The sequence below is a fragment of the Bubalus bubalis genome, chromosome 1, assembly GCF_019923935.1.
Source record: "Bubalus bubalis isolate 160015118507 breed Murrah chromosome 1, NDDB_SH_1, whole genome shotgun sequence".
Classification (NCBI taxonomy): domain Eukaryota; kingdom Metazoa; phylum Chordata; class Mammalia; order Artiodactyla; family Bovidae; genus Bubalus; species Bubalus bubalis.
This window is the reverse complement of record NC_059157.1, coordinates 189,669,952-189,691,345: the sequence shown is the minus strand read 5'-3', so window position 1 is coordinate 189,691,345 and position 21,394 is coordinate 189,669,952. Positions and strand designations below refer to the sequence as shown.

At 58.7% G+C, this 21,394-nt stretch overlaps 1 long non-coding RNA gene across 2 annotated transcripts; it reads right to left on the bottom strand.

Annotated features, from left to right (window-relative positions):
• Positions 1-1,289: 1,289 nt before the first annotated feature.
• Positions 1,290-11,414, bottom strand: LOC112586921. Of its 2 annotated transcripts, XR_003111412.3 has the most exons (5): positions 11,190-11,414; positions 8,802-8,916; positions 7,437-7,632; positions 4,139-6,916; positions 1,290-1,596 (listed from the first exon to the last, which is right to left on the bottom strand). It is a non-coding gene; the product is annotated as an uncharacterized LOC112586921 (long non-coding RNA). The 2 variants fall into 2 exon arrangements; XR_003111413.3 differs by lacking the exon at positions 8,802-8,916.
• Between the last annotated feature and the right edge of the window lie 9,980 nt (positions 11,415-21,394).

The window sequence follows — 21,394 nt, the reverse complement described above, 5'->3', positions numbered from 1 at the left end:
CCCCACCTGTCACAGCTGAAGACCCCACACGCCACAGCTGAAGACCCCACCTGCTGCAATGGAGACTGAAGATCCCATGTGCGTCAACTGGGACCTGGTGCAGCCAAATAAACAAATAAACACCTGGGGGGCGGGGAACTAAAAGTATGAGGACAACGGGTCATCAGATAAGGACTATCAACAAAGAGACCTGAAGAGAGCCAGATAGGATTTCCGGAGTCGAAAAGTACAATAACTGAAATAGAAAATTCACTGGGGGTCTCACTGGCAGATTTGAGCAGCAGAAGAAAGAATCAGCAAGCTTGAAGATAGGTGAGGAGCAGAACAACAGAGGAAGAAAAGAAAGCAAAAGGAGCAGAGCCTCAGAGACCTGAGGGGCACCACTAGCACCCAAAATCCACATCAAAGGGTCAAGAAAAAGACAGAAGGAAGGACCAGAGGGAATATTTGAAAAACTAATGACCTACAGCTTCTCCGATTTGATGAAAAACATCAATTTACACACTGTAGAAGCTCAATGAACTCTAGGATAAACTCAAAGGGATCCCCATCTCTGGATACATCATACTTGACTGTAGAAACATTCAAGTCAAGGAGCGATCTTAAAGGGGGCAGTAGAGAAGTAGGGAGTGTGAGAAAGGCTGAGAGTTAATTTCTCATCAGAAACCATGGAGATCACATTCACAGTTCTGGAAGACAGACAGTCAACCAAGAATTTTATGTACAGTGAAACCATCCCGCAAAGTGAAAGGGAAGCTAGGACACGTAAATGGGGGCTTCCTTGGTGGTCCGGTGGTTAGGACTTGGCACTGTTGCTGCCAGGCCCTGCGTTCAGTCCTTGGTCAGCGAACTAAGACCCTGCAAGCCGAGTGGTGGACAACAGTGAGAACACAAAAGACACATAAACAGAATAACAAGATTCAGTGATAAAAAGAAAGAATACATACATTTATAAATATTGATGCTTTTGAGCTGTGGTGTTGGAGAAGACTCCTGAGAGTCCCTTGGACTGCAAGGAGATCCAACCAGTCCATTCTGAAGGAGATCAGCCCTGGGATTTCTTTGGAAGGAATGATGCTAAAGCTGAAACTCTAGTACTTTGGCCACCTCCATGCGAAGAGTTGACTCATTGGAAAAGACTCTGATGCTGGGAGGGATTGAGAGCAGGAGGAGAAGCGGACGACAGAGGATGAGATGGCTGGATGGCATCACCGACTCAATGGATGTGAGTTTGAGTGAACTCCGGGAGATGGTGATGGACAGGGAGGCCTGACATGCTGCGATTCATGGGGTCACAAAGAGTCGGACACGACTGATCGACTGAACTGAACTGAACTGATGATACACACAGTTTTTAATTTTAACAAAATGAATAAAAGTAAATAAAATCTGACAGAACCCATCACTAGCAAGCCTACCCTACAAGAAACACTAAAGAGAGGTCTTTGGGTTAAAATGGAAGGGCACTAGATGGTCACTGGAATTGACATTAAAAAGGAAAGAACACTGGGGGCTTGCCTGGTGGTCCAGTGGTTAAGACTCTTCACTCCCAATGCAGAAGGCACGAGTTCCATCCCTGGTCAGCTGGCATGCAGCCTGGCACAGCCAAAAAGAAAGAAAAAAATTAAAAAACATTGGGAAAGGTAAAGATAAAAGATGGAACAAATGTATTTCTCCATTTACAGTCTTAAGTCGTTAGAAACACAGTTTCCGTACTACCCAGAAATTCCACTTCTAGGTGGAGAAACACATAAAACCTTGTACAAGAATGTTCATTTCACTATCATTCATAATAGTCAGAAGGTGAAAACAACCCCAATGTCCGTCAGCGATAAAGGGGTGAACACAGTGTGGTCCGTCCATGAAATATTACTTACCCGTGAAAAGGAACACCCCTGACGTGCTACAGTTTGCGGGAGCCTTGAAAGTCTATGTTCAGGAAAGGAAGTCAGGCTCAGAAAATCCTACACTGTCTGAGTCCATTCATAGGAAACATCCAGATAGGGAAACCCATAGACACAAATAGCAGAGCCGTGGTGGCGAGGCTGGGTGTGGGGGAGAATGGATGGAATGGCTGGTGAGCATGGTTTGTGTTTGCGTGCATGCGTGCTCAGTCACTTCAGTCATGTCTGACTCTTTGCAACCCCATGGACTGTAGCCCACCGGGCTCCTCTGTCCATGGGATTCTTCAGGCAAGAATACTGGAGTGGGTTGCCATTTCCTTCTTCAGGGAATCCTTCCTGACCCAGGGATTGAACCCAGGTCTCCTGTGGCTCCTGCATTGCAGAAGAATCCTTTATTGCTGAGCTACCAGGGAAGTCTGGGTTTGTGTTTGTGGTCATGGAAAAGTTCTGGAACTAGAGAGGGGACAGTGTCCTTCATACAACAGTGTGCACGTGCTAAATGATGCTGAACGACACTTTTAAAGGATGAATTGCAAGGTATGTGAATTATACCTCAATTTTTTTAAATTCTGAAAGAGAGGATTGTTTTCAAAGATGACAACTATGGCTAAAAGGAGCACGAATGCCAATGCATGTCCGCTGTGCCAGAGCCAAGGGACAGGCCTGTGCCCACCTTTGGGGAGTATGCGCCCAGGGCCGACAGGAGCTGGTCTCCTCTGCAGCTCTCAAGGAGCAGTCTGGGCTGTCCTGACCCAGACGCCCTCATGCAGTGGGTGCCCTGGCATCTTGCTGCAGCAGCTGCAGCTTCTTCTGGCCTTGGCTGGCCACCAGCCCTCCCCCCTGCCTGTCCCTCGGAGGCCTAATCTGCTCACATCTGCCATTGATTTCTAACTGGAAGGATGTTGTGTTTACAGTGTGGTAAGCTGAGCAGACCGCAGGAGTCAACCTTGGGGTGGGGGAGGCGGTGTGCCGGGTGCGCCTGGCCCTCGGCTAATGTGCCTGTGTCTGCAGAGTCTGACCTGGGTCCCAGGGCCTGGTGTCAGGGTACGAGGAGGCATAGAGGCGGGAGGAGGAAGCCCGGCCAAGCCCCACCACCGGGCAGAGGCAGGCTTCAGTCTCCTTGAATCTCTCCAGCAGCTGCTTGCTATAGACTCCCACATGTAACGCATCCTCTGACTCTGAAATATTAGGGCCACCTGGCTCCCCTGTGCACCCATCACCCCAGAAGGTATGCAGCTGGGGAGACCTAGAGGATTTTGGTTCTGTGATCCCTGCCCTCCTCTTCAAGGAGGTGCTAAGACAGGCAGGGGTCTGTGCGTCTGTCCACAGCCCTCCCTGGCACACAGACATCAGGACAGATGGACATGACTCCTGCATTCATTCCTGCGGAGGTGGGAGGGTCATCTCCCACATACCCGAGCATGCCAGCTCCCCTGCTCGGCTCGCTGAGACCCCACCGGGACATGCCAATCAGACTGTCAGGCTCAGGGCTAGAGATCGAGGCCTGAGTGCAGAGCAGCGGCCCGAGGTCCTGACCGCCCAGCTCAGCACCTGCCAGGACCACCTGCCCCTGCACGGGCTGCTGCTGGTCTCTGAGATGCCTGCAGGAAGCCACCCTGGGCCCCCACCTTTAGGAGCCTCCCCTCATGCCCTTGGCTGGATCTGGGGCTCTTCCTTCTACAGACACTGTGGGGCAGCGGAGGATCTCAGGAGCCAAGGTTTCTGGGCCCTACTGAGCCATGAGCCAGCTGCGTCCCCACAAGTCTTATCCCCTCTAGCCGAGCCACTTGGACAGGATGACCTTAGAGGCAGGTCTGGATCCTGAGTGCCCCCCACCCCAACCCACTCGCTCTGGGCTTCCTGCCACCGTATCACCGTGCCTGTACCTGGCAGAGCTATTGGACTGGACATCACAGGTCCCCCAAGCCCCAGAGCTGGTGCCAGCTTCCCCTCTGTAAGAGGCCAACTCAGAAACATGGCCTCTTCTAGGAAGATGAGCAGGGGGCTGGGATGGCGACTCTAGATGTAGAACCCATGGAGCTGGCTGCTTATGCACAAGCCAAGAACAGTGGACGGCATGCCCAGAGGTTGTGTCCCAGCTCCAAGCTACGGCCACTGGGCCTCTGGTCACATGAATGTCCATGGCTCCGGGTTCCGGCTCCCGTGGGGTCAGACTGTCCCAGCGCCAACCGGCAGAGGGCAGTCACACCTGTTCTCCAAGGCGGCAGTCTTACCTTCCCCAGGATGTCACAGAAATGGGCTCCGACAGGAAATGGGCTCTGGGCTCCGGCTTCTTTCACTTGGAAAAATGCACTGAAGGTTGGTCCATGCCGTGTGAAGGCCAGTGCGGTCCTTCCTGTCCTATGAACGACCCCACCATAGGCACGTGGTGCCTGCTGGAGGCACCTGAGTTCTTCCCGCATTCTCATCCTTACAGAGGACAAGCTTCCAGTTCACCTGGGCAAGTGCATTAGCTTGACTGTGGACATGTACACCAGTGGGGACTAAATACCATCTTAAATCTGGAGAACTGTTGGAAGCCGGTCATCTCAGGGGAGCAGTGCCTGCTGAGGCAGATGGCAGGGGGTTGGGGGGTGGCGGTCCTGGGGCGGGGGCATCAGCCCAGAAGAGCAGCACGCACCACAGAGCCCACCTGGGGACAGCTGGAGGGGACAGGAGGCAGGGACCAGGCCACAAGCCACCTTGGCCTGAGTGTACAGGTGGGCTGTGCTGAGGCTGTACCTGAGCTTTGGGTTCTGCTTTTCCACAAAGAACTCAGAGAAGGAATGCACACATTCCCAGTCCAGGGCCTGAGACGCCTGCTGAGACCCTGCTCACACCACTGCCCGCAGGACTGGTGCCGAGCGAGTGGGCAGAGGGCCCCGTTCTCTCTCCGCCATTGGAGGAAGCAGTTAGGGCCACTTGGAGAGACTTTATTTCTTGGAAAACATCACAGCACAGATCTGCTTGCTCTTGCAGTGTTTGCAAATATCATAGAATAGTTGGAAATTACCCTTGCCCGGAAAAAATTTCACACAATCAGCTCTCTCGCCAAGAACTTCTGGAGAAAGAAAGAAACAGGGAAAGTCCAGGCCACGCTCATCTGAAGATCCAGGCCCATGGCGGAGCTCCGGTTTCATTTAAGTGCAGTTTTAAAAACCCCGGTGCCTCTGGGCCATGGTCCCCTGAGATTGGAGCTGTGTCTGGCCACCTTCCTGATTTCCGTGTGTGTCCTGGGTGGGCTGGATCACCCTGCGTCCCCAGCAGGCCCCAGATCTCACAACAGCCCCCCACCCCCACCACACTCCCTGCCTGTGAGGGTCGCCCAGGGAGTTACTCTAGGGCCAGAGCAGGAGAGAGCAAGACACTGCTGACCACACAAGGGCCCTGAACATCTCTGTTTGGAAGTGAGACACTCTCTTCTGGGCCAAAGCAGGCTGATAGCCATGGCAGAGCAGACAGGAAATGCAGCCAGCAAGGAGGGGGCTTGGGTGCCTGTGATAACCCAAGCTGAGGCCTCTGGGAGGGACCCCCTGCTGCCCAAGAGAGGTCAGCACAGCCGGGGGTCTGGACTCTGCCCCCCAGGACCAGACAGAGAGAATGGGGCGTGGGGTGGGGGGTGCATGTGGGAGAGACAGGGTGGGTGGGGCCTGGGTTCAGAGCAGCTCAACTTGAAAAGGCCAGATTGCCACCTGGAGAACAACAGTCCACAGGGTCAGGGAGCCACAGTGGACCCAGGAGAAAGGTGGGGTTTGAGGCTGATTGGTACCTGGAGGGCAGGGGTGGGGTCTCAGAGAGCCTGTGGTCACTTCCCACGTGAAGGACGCTTCTGACCCTGAGCCTTAATGCAGCCGGGACATGGTTGACCCAGGAGGAGCCCACAGGGCCACAGCCAACCCCAACCTGGACCCCAGCCCCTAGGGTCACCCCTGGCACGTCCTCGCTCCTTTAGGAAAGCCCTCTTACAATGACCTCGCTGGGTGTCCCACGTGGCGAGGACAGACAGCCAGCATGCAACTGTGCGTGCACCTGCCACTCAGGGGCACCATGAGCCGGGAAACGTAACTGTGATGAGAAAAAGAGAAAGTATTGCCAAAATTCGAACAAGCCGAGGGGAAATTAACTTATCAAAATGCCATTTAGGCACAGCTTTGCAGAAACACAGCTCAGAACTCACTGGATGGATGCTTCCGTTGCCTTTGTTCAGACTCCTCGTGGTCCTTCCCACCAGCGCAGCACCAAGCCCAGACCCACCGCCTCCAGGCCCCCGACGGGCGTGAAGGCTGCGGGCAGGAGACAGGGTGGCACCATGCATCCAGGGGTCCACCGGCCACTGTCCTGGGTCTCACTCCGCTGCCCACACTGTGGGAGCATCTGGAAAGTGAGGTCAACATGGACGGGAGCGACAGGGCTGCTCTTTCTGCCTGTCCTTGACCTCTCATTGTCTCCAACTTCAGTGCCAAAAGGAGACTGGCTGGGTGCCCCCCGCCCCGCTGGTTAAGGACAGTGGTGCCTGTGGAGGGGCTTCTAATCAACTGTGTTGGCGAGGCCAAGCCTTGAAGCTGGCACTGGCCGGAGTCCCAGAGACCCTCCTGGTTCACCGGCCTGCAAGGCTCCCATGGTAATTCCTCCAGTCCTTAGGGGAAATCCCAGGATGCAAAGATGGGAATCAGAAAGCCGCACACAAGTAGGGCTGAAGAGATGGAGTGGAGTTGGCCTCAGCCGGGCAGCTGGGCGTGCAAGGTGGCAGGCTGTCTTTTTGTTGTTGTTCAGTTGCTAAGTCGTGTCCAGCTCTTTGCAACCCCGTGGCAGGCCATCTACACCCACACGAACTCCCATCCCCTGCCGTGATCGCGCTGGAGAAAGGGGCCAGATGCTGTGGCATCCTGACACCCATGTCTAGCACCTGTGGACACTGGTTCAAATCCAAAAATCCTGTATTTGCGATGTTTTTAAAGAAAAGAGCATTTGGGGTCACTGAAGTCAAGGGAGCATCAGGGTATCCTCAGGACCTAAGAAACCCAACGAGAATCCAGTTAGAGAGAGGAAGTGCCTGAATGCCTGGCAGCTGGTCTCTTCCTGGGCAGGAGGGGACCTTGCCCACCCCCGTCCCCCCACCACCACATCTGCAGGAGACGGGCAGGCGAGGCGGGAGGCTGGACTGAGAAGTCCCTTCTCAGATTTTAAACAATAAGAAGAAAGTGAGGAAGAGTTAAGGTGTAGTTTTTTAAAGATCTCTGCCCTATATTTTCTGCTGTTGGCTGTTCTAAAGAAGCATTATCAAAATATGTTCATAAGACACTGGCCTCGTGAAATTTTCCCCCAAAATTAAAACACCAATTAATTTGAGAATCCTGCTGCCGCCACCCCCTCTGAGGTTCAGAGTTCACGTTGGCCCATTAAAGGCACTGCTAAGGCTGCTGCAGGGCCTGTTTTCAACCTTGCCTACCTCTGCATCCCCCAAACTAATTTGGCCAAAGAATCCACTTTTCACCCAACAGCTGATACTGACCCAGAGCTCCTGACACTGACCTTGGATGAAGTTGCATCAGAATAACAGCACAGAGGGTGAGTCAGACAGGTCCTGGGCTCCTGATGGTGGCTTCCTTCAGAACAGGACTTTGAAACCTCCCTCATATGTGGGCCACTTGATGGCTGTTTCTCCGCTTCTCTAGGCTCTGGGCTGGATGGTGCCCCTTCTCCCAGCAGAGAAAAGTGAACACCAAGCCTGGAAACACAGAAGAGAGACAGTCAGAGGAGGAAAGTGAAAGTGCTAATCACTCAGTCATGTCCGACTCTATGCAACCCCGTGGACTGTAGCCCACCAGGCTCCTCTGTCCATGGAATTCTCCAGGCAAGAATACTGGAGTGGGTAGCCATTCCCTTCTCCAGAGGATTTTCTCAACCCAGGAATCGAACCCTTGTCTCCTGCATTGCGGGTGGATTCTTTACAATCTGAGTCATCAGACTGTAGCCCCCCAAACAGCGTGAAGTGTGGCTACAGGAAGGCAGGGCCAGCAGTGGGCAGACAGACCCAAGTGACAGGACACAGGGCCCTGCCCCATGCTGAGGGGGCCTGTGACACCCGTTCTGAGTGTCCCCGTCCTGAGTGTGTGGGCTCAGCCCTTGTGTGTGTGGTGGGCAGGGCTCGCAGAGCTGCTCAACAGCAGGCGTGGCTCTTCTTACAGATGGGAGGGCTGGGGAGACCAACAAGGGTGGGGGTGTGAACCCAGCTCAGGACAGGCCCACAGGCAAGATGTCCCCCACCCGGCCCCTCTTCACCTCAGACACTCAGCCTCTGTGACCCTAAACATTCCTGCAGCCCAGACATGCCAGCTGCCAGATGGACAGGTGGGCAGCCAGTGCACCCCAAACCTGAGGTTGCTAACGCCCCTATCATTGGGCTGAGCTGTGCCCCCAAAAGCTGATGGTGAAGCCTCCAACCCTAGGGACTCAGAACAGGGCTGTATTAGGAAATAGGGCCTTTAAAGGGTTAAAGGTTAAAACGATATCGTATCACTAGGGGGGCACTCAGGCCTACAGGGATGGTGTCCTCGTAAGAAGAGGTGAGGATACAGACATGCACAGAAGGGTGGCCTGAGTTGTTTGTCTTGCATCATTAAGCCATCTGGGGTTTCTGCAGGCAGGGTGGGGGGCCCAGACCCTGGGCCGCGGTTATTTGGCCCCAGCTCTGGGCCGTGTGGCCCCCACACCCTCAGCTGCTCCTCCAGCCTCATTCTAGTTGCTCCCTCATTTTCCCTCGGGCGATAAAGCAAACGCCTTCTCTGAGATGCACCTGACTGGGTACAAAATAGCTTGAGAGTCACTCTCCCGGTTCTAGCAGCGGCCCCCTGCACCAGCCCCGAAACCAGCAGGAAGAGAGGAGGCGGCTGTCACCTCGCCAGGGTCCTTGCTGCGGTGTCAGTGAGTATGGAGACCGCAGGTCCTCAGGAACGTGGCAGCCCATGGGCGGCGGGCCCTGGGGAGGCTCCAAGGCCATGTGGTCCAGCCCCTGCAGATCAGGGAAACGGGCTGAGGGGGGACATCCCCAAATACTCTTTTGGGGTGAGCTGCCCCCTCTGGAACCCTCATCTGCCCCTACAGCTTCCCCCAAAGAAGCCAAGCAGCACTTGGTGGGGGACCCCTTCCAGCTGGGACAGCTGGGGGTCTGCTGGCCCCCACATCCAGGACCCTCGGGAAGCAGGGCCAGGTCAGCGAGTCCCCACGCCATCACCGGGCAGCTGGCCTGTGCAGGGCAGCTCCGTGAAGAGGGTGCAGGGGAAGGTAGGTGGGGGGAGGCCGAGTCCCCACTGTTGCCACCACTGGCCTCAGGGACACCTCTCACGGCACTGGTCACACCCATGGGAGGCTGGGGCTAGGAGAGCCAGGTGCCAGCCCAGCCAGGTTTCTGCGGCTCATGGCCTTGGCTTCAGATCACCTCTCCCATCTGCGGGGGCTGCAGGGGAGCAGGGCCCGACCAGCACCCAGAGCTGGCAGCACCCAGAGCGCCCGGGTGTTAGGGACTTTCCAGCAGCCAGGAGAGGCCAGGCCTGATGCCCACCTGGAACTAGGGCGTCTGAGCCTTGGGCACCCCCAGCCCTCTGCAGCGGCCCCTCCTCTGATGGCCTCAGGGTGGCCGTGGGTGCAGGGCACCAGGAGGGAGGCACCTAAGGCTGGCAGAGGCCAGCAGACTCAGGGCTGCAGTTCCCTGTGTCCCCGTCCCCAGGCGCCAGGCAGGGGTTGGGGGCCCCTTCAAGTCCTGGGGAACCTCCCACAGCCTCCCTTGCTGAGCCAGGGGCCGTGGCCTGCAGGGACTTTGTTTGCGGCCAAACTGCCCCCGTGGCTGCTTGCCCAGGGCTGGCTCCTGACCCCCAAGGCCCTCTTCCTCCCCACACCAGTGTGTCCTCAGGAACCAACAATTCTAGGCAGGAGGCAAGCGCGCAGGGCTGACACCCCAGCTCCTAGCTCAGAGGCGAGATCCAGGTGACAGCATCATCAAGTCCTCAGCTGCCTGCAAAGCTGAAAACCCAGACTGAAAATAAAAGGTGTTTCTCCCGGAGGCGCCCAGCGCCGGGCCTGTGATGATGCCCCTACCACAGAGAGATCCTGAGCTCCTCCAGGTCACGCAGGGACGGCGAGGAGAACTCACCCCCAACCCATCCAGGTTAGAGGCTGGAAGGCTTGGCCTCCAACCGCCCAGTGGCTCCTGGCCTCCCTGCAACCCCAGGGCCCACAGCCCGGCCTCCCCAGGAACACCACTAGAGCATGCTCTCCCTGACTTGCATGCTGGCCAAGGGGTCTCACACCCACCGCACTTGAGAATCACCCGGAAGAGGTCCCAGATCTGGATTTCTGTTTCCACCCAGCCCCAGGGAACCCATACCTCAGGCCCAAGGTGGCCTGCACGCAGCTGGGAGCCACGGCCTTGGACAGACTCCAGGGCCCCAAATCTCCTCCTTCACCATGAGTATTGGCCACCAGGCACCACACCATGAGAAGGCCACCGGACACTGCAGCCCCTGCCCCGCCCCTCCCCCACCGGGACCCCCCCCCCAACCCCCACCCCCCACTGAGCCACCTAGCCCTGGGAGCACAGTGTGCACAGAGCACTTCACTGTTTACAGACCCTTGCTCACCCCTCCCATCTCTGTCTGGTGGGTAGAGCAGACGGTGCCCCCTGAGCCCACCCACGGGAGCCCTCCACCCCCTGGCTGCTTCAACCTGCCCAGGGCTGTGGCCTCAGCAGATGGTTTGGAGCTGAGTGGGGTGGCTCGGGTGCACAAGGGGAACAGGTCAAATTCCAAGAAGCAGAGAGGGCTACGTGGGCACAGCCTCCTCTTGACTCTTAGCAGGACTGAGGTTTAGAAGGAAATCTGCGGCTTTCTAAAGAATGTTCTACATGAATCCTGCAGGACTTGGGTCAGGAGCCCCTGCTGCCTAAGGACATTGTCTTCCTCCCTGTGAGGGGGTCAGAGGCGGGGTGGGGAGAGGCCACAGACCTACCTCTGAGGGCAAGGTCCCCTCCCCCACACCACGGCTGGGCTTGGAGGGATGTTGGAAGCGAGGCACCTCCAAGGAGCTCGCCTGGGGAGCAGGTGCCTGAGGCCAGCCCTGCAGGGGCAGTTCTGCCCCGGACCAGAGCCCACAGAGCCCCAACAACGCACATGCGCCAGCCCCACCCAGAAGGCCCCAGGTCACAGAAGCAGCACATGAAGTCTTGGGTCCCTGCACTTCCTTTCTCCAGCCCAGAGCTGGCCCCGGCCGCACTCCACCCCACCCACTCACCCCGCCTGCTCTGCCTGGGTTTGGGCCCCCAGACTCAGGCTGCAGGCTGCCATGCTCAGGGCCTTTGCACATGCAGAGGAGCCTCCCACAAGGCCTGGGCTGGTGAGCTCAGGCCCCAGTGGCTCCAGCTGTCCCGGCTGTGGCCCTCAGCAGCTTCTTGTTTTCCTTCCTCTCCAGGGAGACAGGCTGTTCCTGCTGCTTCCAGAAAGTGTGTTTGTTATTTGTTCCTGGAAACACCATCTGATTAAACAGGCTCTGTCTGGACCTGCCAGTCAAAGGCAGCGGCTCACGTGGGCCCCTCGAGGCAGATGGCGGGGCCGCTCAGTCCTCCAGGTTGGGAGCGGCTCTAAACGGGAAATGGCAGAGCCAGGGGGACCCTCCCTCAGAGCATGGCTCCCCCGGCATCAACTGGCTGCAGAATCTCCCTCTGCAGGTCATCACCCCTCAAGCAAACAGACACCAGGACCCAGGAGTTCAAGAGCAAGCACACACAAACATGCGTACACACACATGTGCAAGGGGCACATGTGTGAGCCCGCACACACGTGAATGCACTGTGTACGCATGTTTGGACACACACATATGAGTATAGATAAGCACTTGTGCACACACTCAGAGGCCCCAGTCCCAGCAGCAGGGCACAGTTATAGGAATATCAACTTAACACCTAATAAACAATTGAGCAGAAATGTAAATCATTAATAAAGTCTCCTAAACAAAAGTCAAGTGGGAATTCTGTTTATAGCATGCAGGAATGCAGAATCACTGACTAAACACCCAGCCTCTTGTGCTTGACAGCCGCCCCCAGTCTCCCCGCTTCCCCTCCCCAGATGTCCTGAGCCGTCCCACCTATAGCCCACAGCCCTGGGGACACAGGCAGAGACCTGGCCCTGTGCTTGAACAGATGGGGACCCTCAGGGAGGGCCCAGGTTTCCCCTGGGTCAGTCACTGGCTGGCCAAGACTCCCTCCAGTCTCAGAATCTCCAGGACTCATCTAAGGGCGGGAAAAGCTCGTCCCAGCCCCAGGGTCCTCTGGAGGCATCACCATGGGCAGAGTCCAGTGCTCATGACCACATGCCACCTCACACCTCTTCATAGTACACGGCCAGCAGGTGCTGCGTGGTTCACTCCACTGCACGTGGGGTTCCGTCATCCCCACAGTGTCCCATGGTGCCTGACGTGGGTTTTGTAGCCTGAATGGTAGCTTGACATGCTCACTGGGGATGGGGCAGGTATGGGGATGGGACAGGTGTGGGGAGGGGGCAGGTGTGGGGAGGGGGCAGGTGTGGGGATGGGGCAGGTGCAGGGGAGGGGGCATGGTATGGGGAGGGGACAGGTGTGGGGATGGGACAGGTATGGGGAGGGGCAGGCATGGGGCTAGGATATGTGTGGGGAGGGGGCAGGTGCAGGGGAGGGGGCAGGTGTGGGGAGGGGGCAGGTGTGGGGATGGGACAGGTGTGGGGAGGGGGCAGGTATGGGGATGGGACAGGTGTGGGGAGGGGACAGGTGTGGGGAGGGGGCAGGTGCAGGGGAGGGGGCAGGTGTGGGGATGGGACAGGTGTGGGGATGGGACAGATGTGGGGAGGGGGCAGGTGCAGGGGAGGGGGCAGGTGTGGGGAGGGGGCAGGTGCAGGGGAGGGGGCAGGTGCAGGGGTGGGGGCAGGTGTGGGGAGGGGGCAGGTGTGGGGAGGGGCAGGCGTGGGGCTGGGATATGTGTGGGAGGGGGCAGGCATGGGGAGGGGCAGGTGTGGGGATGGGACAGGTGCGGGGAGGGGGCAGGTCTGGGGAAGGGGCAGGTATGGGGAGGGGGCAGGTATGGGGAGGGGGCAGGTGTGGGGCTGGATATGTGTGGGGAGGGGGCAGGCCTGGGGCTGGGATATGCGTGGGGAGGGGGCAGGTGTGGGGAGGGGGCAGGCCTGGGGCTGGGATATGCATTGGGAGGGGGCAGGTTCAGGGGAGGGGCCGGTGTGGGGAGGGGGCAGATCTGGGGAGGGGGCAGGCGTGGGGCTGGGATATGTGTGGGGAGGGGGCAGGTATGGGGAGGGGGCAGGCGTGGGGCTGGGATATGCGTGGGGAGGGGGCAGGTGTGGGGAGGGGGCAGGCCTGGGGCTGGGATATGCGTGGGGAGGGGGCAGGTGCAGGGGAGGGGGCAGGTGTGGGGAGAGGGTAGGTGCAGGGGAGGGGGCAGGTGTGGGGAGGGGGCAGATCTGGGGATGGGGCATGGTATGGGGATGGGACAGGTGTGGGGAGGGGCAGGTCTGGGGAGGGGGCAGGTGTGGGTACTAGGACAGGCGTGGGGCCTGGGCAGGTGTGGGAATCAGGAGACGAGGAGGGGAGGGAGGCACAGAGCCTGTCTGAGTTCTGGGGCCTATGGGCAGGGCTGGGATCCAGGGAAACCCCTTGGTCCCAGGAGAGGCACCAGGAAGGGCAGTTGGGGGTTGGGGAGGGTGACGAGTGAGGCCAGGATGAAGTCCCAGGAGACATCGGCAAGCAAGGGGCCTAGGGCCATGAGTGAGGACACCCTGAACGGCCAGGCCCCAGGGTGGGCTTGGGGAGAGGAAGGAGGAGACGGGGGTGGGCCTGGCCAGGGGTTGAGGGGCTTGTGCCAGACAGGAGCCGGGTCTACATGGACACACAGGCTGGGGCCTGGCCGGGCTGGGAAGCTCGGGGCTGCAAGACAGCCGGCTCCAGGGAAGGTCAAGGTCAGCCTCTGCCTCGGGGGGTCGAGGGTTGGTTGTGGTGGGACAGGGTTGGGGCAGCCTGCTGGGCTCTGGCTGCCCAAGCTGCCCCTCACTCAGGTGTCCAGGACTCTGGGGTATGAGCTTTCTGTCCCCACCTCACAAATTGCCCCAAAAGCAGCAGCTTCACACGGCCGCTCGCCTGGTCTCCATGGTTTCTGGCTGCTCCGCCGGAAGATTGGAGGCCAGAGGGTCCGTTTCCAGGACACGAGTTGGCCAAAGCCTCACAGTGCACCTGCCCACAGCTGCCTGTCTCCTCCCGTTGTGCAGGGGCCGCACAGCCTCCCAGAGCCTGGTGTGGACAGGGCTGTGTGACTGTCTATCCCGAGGCCACAGCGCCGTGGGGGCCATGCCAGCAGGCTCTCGTGAGCTGGGGACCCAGGCCTCAGGCTCCCCTCAGTGGAAGGGGGCCCAGCCTCCCTGAGCCTTGGTGTCCTCGTGTGTGACCCAGGACAATGGTGGCATTTATGTCATGGGGCCAGAAGGAATCCAGGAAGACGGCACACGATGACCTTCAGTCCAGAGCTGGGGATGGGGAACACCTGATGCCACCTGTGTTAACTCCCATGGGCCGCGGTTCCAGAGGTGAGCCATGGAGGATGCCTGGCCACATTTCACCCCTTTGAGGCCACTGTCCGTGAGGGCCCTGTAGCGGCGCCTGGAACTGGGTGCCCCGGAGTCTTGACCAGCAGCAGAAACACTCCAGGGCTCGGAGTGTGACCACCCCTGGGCTGAGGTCACACTCACATTTTTCAGGATGCGCATAGTGCAAATAAAACCAAAATATTATTACAAGGCTAAGTCCTGTTTTACAGCTGCCTTTAATATATGACGGTCTTGTTCAGCTTCATACAAACAACTTTCCCTTTGCTCCGAGCAGCTGTGTGTCTCTGCTCGCGGCCCCAGAGCCGGGTCGACGCCAAGGGGCAGAGGGAGAGGAGCCACAGCAGGGACCAGGGTCCCCAGCCAAGGGCCCACCCCCGATGCTCCCCCCAAGGGCTCCAGAGAGACCCCTGCTTCCTCCGGGGGGCTCAGCCAGCCGAGCTTGGTTCTGGGGTGCAGGTGGGGGAACAGTGCCTGGTTTCCTTCAGGACGGGGGCCCTGTGTTGGGGGCCTGCCATGTGGCCGTGGACTCCCAAGGCCCCTGGATACCTGACATCTGTAGACAGCTGTCCCGGCCAGGATGGGCAGGGCGGCTGGGACTCACCCTGGTGTGGTGCCTTTGGGCACTAGCCGTGGGCTCAGGCCCCCAGTTCGGCTGGCCCTGGACGAGGTGCCGTGGTCTTTCCTGGCCCTCGTGGCTCCTCAGGCCTCCAGACGCCTGGCCATCAGAGCCCTGGCTCTCTTCCCAAACCACTGCGTGATTACTCGGCCATGGGAAACAACCAATCCCTGGGCTGCCAGTGACCCCTGCTCTGTCCTGGGGGCCCAGGTCCCCGTGTGGCGGTCGAATCTTTCTCCTTGTTGGAAACGGCAGGATGAGCCAAGAACCAAAGCCCCCACCAGCGCCTGGAAAGCACAGCAAGGAGCTCCTGGCAGCATAGAGGTCCCGGGGGAGCGAGTGGGGGGTGCCCCTCCCCTGACGGCCGCCCAGGGAAGACACCCGACTCACCAGAGGCAGCTCCCCAGGGACGTTCAAGGTCTCAGGCGTACCAATTCTATGGTTTTTCTACTTGCCAAACCAGCCACTTTCCCCTTTTTTCACATATTTCTGCTGCTTCCTTGGGCTTTGGGCTGTCTTATTTTTCTTCTCTCCAGTCTGGAATTGAAAGCTTAGTTCATGTATTTTTTATTCTCTCTTGTGTATAATGAAAACACTTACAGTGATAAGTTCTCCTCCGAGTGCATTTCTGGCTGCCTTCTGGAAGCTTCCCTGGGGAGTGTCCTCTGTGCTCGTCTTTTCCAGGCCTCCGTCATGCCCCATGGCTCCCCCTGGGGCTCAAGGGTCTCTGAACATCTGTTCTTTTTGCATGCTGTCTGAGTGTGGCTCTAGGGCTTCCCAGGTGTCTCAGCGGTAAAGAATCTGCCTGCAATGCAGGAGACACGTGTTCGATCTCTGGGTCCAGAAGAGCCCCTTGAGAAGGAAATGGTTACCCACTCTTCTTGCCTAGAGAATTCCATGGACAGAGGAGCCTGGTAGGCTACGGTCCAGGGAGTCACAAAGAGTCGGACACGACTTAGCACACACACGTGAGCTGAGTGCGACTCAGGTTAATTTTGGCTCCACCGTGTGTGTTGGAGAACTCAGAGCTTACCGAGTCTCTTCTACGGGCCTGGTGTACGTTTCCCAGGCCCCAGGTGCTGCCTCTAGCAGGGACAGACAGGAGCAGCCAGACTTTCAGCATGCAAGTCCCCAAGGGAGCCTCTGTTTCCTGGAAGCACGTCTGATCTGCTGTTTCTTTCTTGCAGAAAATTCTTATTTCCCAATATTCCTGGCCGCCCTGCTGGTGGTGCCCTGCCCTGGCCTCAGCGATGACCTGTGTCTTCTCCTAGGTCTCCCCCGTGGGAACCAGGAGGAGGTGTATCTGTCACACGATGCTAGGTTCTGCTGCTGTGACGAACACTCCCAAGGTTAGCAGCCTCACAGTCAGGCTGGACCCCGACTGGCACAGCAAGGCCACTGTGAGCCAGCCACCCTCACACAGGACTAAACTGGGGGACAGGCCAACATCTGCAGTGCTGGGGTGACCACACAGCTCAGTGCGTGGCATGCAGGGTCGCCCCGACTCTGGAAGCTGCCCCCACAGTGCTGTGTGTTACATGCTGTCATGTCCAGATCAAGTCTGGGGCTGTCCCAACCCCAGGGAGCAGAGGACAGAGGCCCACCTTGAGCCAGGGGAGGAGGGGGCTCAGTGCACAGCCTCGGGATGGACCATAGCGGGTCTCCACCACAGAGACAAGGACAGAAGGGGCGGGTGCCCTACCTGCACCCCAGTCACAAGGAGCTGCTTCTAGGCCACCCACAGAGGCAAGTTTTGAGGTTCCATCGTGCTGGGAGTGTTGGTGATTGACTAGTCATGTCTGTCCTGATGTGGCCAGGGCACTGGTGCCCACTGTTCACTGGACTTGGAAACGTTCCTTGCAAAACAGGTTTTGTCACATGATGACAAGGGACACCAGCAGGCTCCAGAGGCCAAGCAGGAGGGGAGGGCCCTGGTTAGGGACCTTGTGGGACCCCAGAGCAGTCCTTCTGAGATGTTGGGACCAGGACATTGGCCAGACAACAGGACATCCAAGGGGCGGGCCAGGGTGGCTGTGCAGGATCCACCCCAGGGGGAGTTCAGGATAGGGGCCAGACCAGGACAAAGCCCTGCCTGGGACTCCAGGGGCGCCTGAAGCAGAAGGGGCTGAGGCCCAGACGCTCCCTCTGTAGGGAGCAGGGCGAGGTCCAGCCTCGGGGTCAGGGTGGGACAGGGACTAGAGGAAACGCCCCCTCCCCAGTCCACCAAGAGGAAGCTTGTGGACACTGTGGAAAGCTTCCTGGGGACCCACAAGAAAGTCTCGTGGTTCAAAAGCAGTGCCCCACCTCTCGGCTTCGGGAAGGAGCCAGGAAAGGGTGCAGGTCACGTGTGAACAGAGCAGACACAAGCTGTGACCCCAGGAATGCAAAGCCGTGTGGCACGTGGAAAACTAATCGCACCATCCACCCCCCAGCAGGAAAAGTAATAACAAAAACACATGACTCTGAGCAGGAGCCAAGAAGGAATTCAATAAAACTCAGCATCTCCAGGAGAAGCACTCGAGAGTTAGGAACAGGGGGCTTCCTTCCCATTCGGAGCGGAGCGAGGGCAAGAGCAAACACCTACCTTGTGCCTGCAGCGTCTGCTTCTAAACTCAAGTGTCAGCCCCTGTAGTTACAACACAGGTGCGGCTTTTAAACACGTCCTCTACCAGAACAGGAGCAAGCCCACCCACCCTGACTGCAGTCCAGACCCTTACAATGTAACTGAATGTTAACATGTCCTTACAACATTAAATATTTAAGAAGCAACTTTTAAGCCTCGGATGAGGCAGGCGAAGCTGGCTGTGTCTGGTCAACACAGTCGGAGGGAGGACGTGTCCTGGTGACTTCAGAACTCAGTGAAGTGGCTGCAACAGGACACACATGAGACCCTGGGATGGGACCCCAGGGATGCTTGATGACACTCAGACGTGTGGCCTCAGGCAGGAAGAGCTAACGGTGGATGGGAATCCACTGGGTCAAGTCTATAAGCTTCTCCTGGAAGAGCCTGGGACCCAGGGCAGGGGGGCCCCAAAGAGGACAGCAGGTCAGCCTGACCTGACTCTGGGAAAGGAGCCCTGGGGTCCACCCAGGGGACAGGAGGAGGGCAGCCAGGGAGGGAAGGAGGGTGGGTCTGCCCAAGGGGCTACAGGCAGGCTCCACGAAGGAGGTGGCCTGGCAGGGGCTCAGGAGACCAGCCCAGCAGGCAGACTCTCCTGTGGCCAGGCAGGAAACCCAGGGCCACTGTTACAGTGACCAGGCTCCAGAGGGCCTGTGCGTGAGCGGAGCCCTGGGCCACAGGTCGAGTGGACGGGGCCTTCGGGAAGACAGCTGGGCCACCTGAGTGGGGCTGGGGCAAGGACAGGGCCATGCCCAGCTCCTCCCCAGGATATGGCCTAGCCATAGCTGAGGTCTCTGCAGGCCCAGAGCAGTGTCCCAGACCTGCCTGGTGTCCAAATCTCAACTCACCTCCCACAGAGAGGTGCAAGAGCCTTGCTCTCCATAGCAGAGACTGTCCCTGCCTGCCCAGCTCCCCTGGAGTCTAGGGAGGGCACATAACCCAGTCCTGGCCAGTGAGCTGAGAAGGGACATCCCTGGGTGGGACTCTGAGGAGACCTTAAAATGGGAGTAGAGCAGGTTTCCCCATTCCTCTTGCTGTTTGCCCTCTGCCTCTCCCCCTTTCCTGCCTGGAGTGTGACGTGATGGCTGGGGCACTGGCAGCTTCATTAGCACCAGGATGAGTAGAGGACAGTGGCACCTGGGCAGCTGATGACACCCTGAAGACTTGGACTGCCTGCTTCCAGACCCTCATCATACGAGGGGCAACCCTTCCCATTTTAAACATCATCAGCCACAGTTCTCTGTTACTAGCAGTCTGTAGTAGGGACTAGCAGATGACCAAGGCACCCCTCATCCTGGGCCTCAGCAGAACAGTGTCCCCAGCCTGCTCTGCGGTAATCCCAGGTCCAGGACAAACCCACCCTTGCATACTGCCACCCAGCCCAATGCCTCCAGAACCCCATCTGTGCAGACACAGAGTCAGGAAGGCCCCATCCATGCAGACGCACAGCCAGGAGGGGTCTGCCTGGGGCCTCTGCCGCTGTCTGCTCTGGGGTGTGAGTTCCGCAAGCACAGAGCTGGTGCCCCCCTCACTCACACTTGCTGCTGCCCCCCTGCCTCCTCCTCCAGCCCCAGACTAGGCTGACAGGTCAGCTGGGCCTGCCCCACCAGAGGTCCCTGTCGGAAGGGGTCTCTTCACCTGGTGGGGTGGCTCGGCTGGCCACAGATTAGGCCTGCAAGGGTTGGTCAAATGAGATGGAGCTGGAGGTGAGCCCTGCTGATGATGCGACGAGCATGAGGGTGCATCAGCTCTGGGAGGTGGGGGTACTGGGTCATCCAGGCCAGGTCCTCAGGCCCGGGCAGCTGTAGGAGGCCGGCCCACTCGTTCCATGTAGGAGCCCTGCAGCTGGAGGGCTGACTTGGGCCTGGCACTCTAATTAAACATCATTATGTAATTACTCTGCTCCCAGCCCAGGAGACGCTGAGGTGGGAGTAATTACCGCTGAGCTAGAAACCAGACCCAAGGCAGAAGGGCGCTGGCGGGCAAGGGGGCTGCTCCCCCGGGGTACACCGAGCCTCGTGTTGTGGCACACCTGGTGTTGGCCTAAACTGAGGGCGAGGTCAAGGGGTAAGTGGGGTCATGGGGTGGCCAGGCCAGCTGGAAGGAGGCCCCTGTCTCCAGGCTCAGTCTCCCTCTGGAGGGAAGGGCCCAGCTGGGTCCCAGGGACCAGAGGAATAGGAGGGACGAGGCTCAGGCCCAGCAGAAGGCCCACGGTCCGGAAGCCTCTGTGGCACCAGAGGAAACACTTGGATTCAGAGATACAAATAATCACAGACTTTCTCCCCAGAATCTAAAAATAAAGATTTCTTAACCTTAAGGAAGACTTTAGAAACATGATCCAACATCAGGAGTACGCCTGTAGCCGACACTTTAACCTGTCACTTGAGCCTCTTTAGAGAGACAAGACAGGACAGGGCGGCAGCCGCTGTGAAAGCCCTCCAACCCCTCACCACCCCCACCACCCCTGCCCCTGGAGCTCCCGACCCTCACCACCCCCCTCCACCCCTCACCACCCCCCACCACCCCTGCCCCTGGAGCTCCCGACCCTCACCACCCCCCTCCAACCCCTCACCACCCCCCACCACCCCTGCCCCTGGAGCTCCCGACCCTCACCACCCCCCTCCACCCCTCACCACCCCCACCACCCCTGCCCCTGGAGCTCCCGACCCTGGGAACCCTGAAAGCCTCTCAGCACGGTGACCTCAGCCAGGCTGCATCACCGGCGTTATCATTGAGCAAGGAGCGTTCAAGCAGCAGCACATCTGGAGTCGTGCAAACCTGGCTGCAGGCGGCTCGGGACCTCAGCCATCCCGGGAGCCTTGCCTGTGCACCGTCCCCTCCCTGACGGGCCCCACCTGGTGGATGCCCACCCAGGACACCGAATCTGAGACACCCAATGCCGGGCACAAACAGGGCCAGCTTGCTGTAGGCTGGGTGACACCAGAACCGATGCGGGACACAGGAGCTTCCCTGGTAGCTCAGCTGGTAAAGAATGCCTGCAACGCAGGAGACCTGGGCTCGATCCCTGGTTGGGAAAGATCCCCTAAAGGAGGGCATGGCTACCCACTCCAGTACTCTTGCCTGGAGAATCCCATGACAGAGGAGACTGGTGGGCTACAGTCAATGGGGTCACAAAGAGACTGAGCAACTAAGCACCCATGTCAGAGGGTGTGGCCCCCGCACGAGCCAGCCCTCCACCCCCTGGTCCCCAGGCCGACCCCTCCCTCCCGTCCTGAGCCCTGCCTCACACAGCAGCAGAGTGATTCACTGGGGGCCCCGGGCGACGCTGACCAGGGCCTTACCTAGGACACCAGCACCCCCGCTGGGGCTCTGCTGCCCCCACTCTCAAGTCCCCTTTCCTTGCTGCTCACATCCTGCCCCCTGCGCCTCCAGGCAAGCAGCAGGTGCCCACTGCTTGCCATGTTGACCGAGGTCCGTCTTCCTAGGGGACCCACCACCCCCGCCGCCACGGACTCTGCCCTGGCGTCTCATCTGTCTTGCTTGGAGCCCTCGCTCCCTTGGCCTAGCAGCCGCTGCTCCTTCTGCTGGGTGACACCACTGCCCAGGCCACTCTGCTGCACGCCCACACCCCTCAGGGGCTCCTCCACTGGCCCCCTCCCCCCAG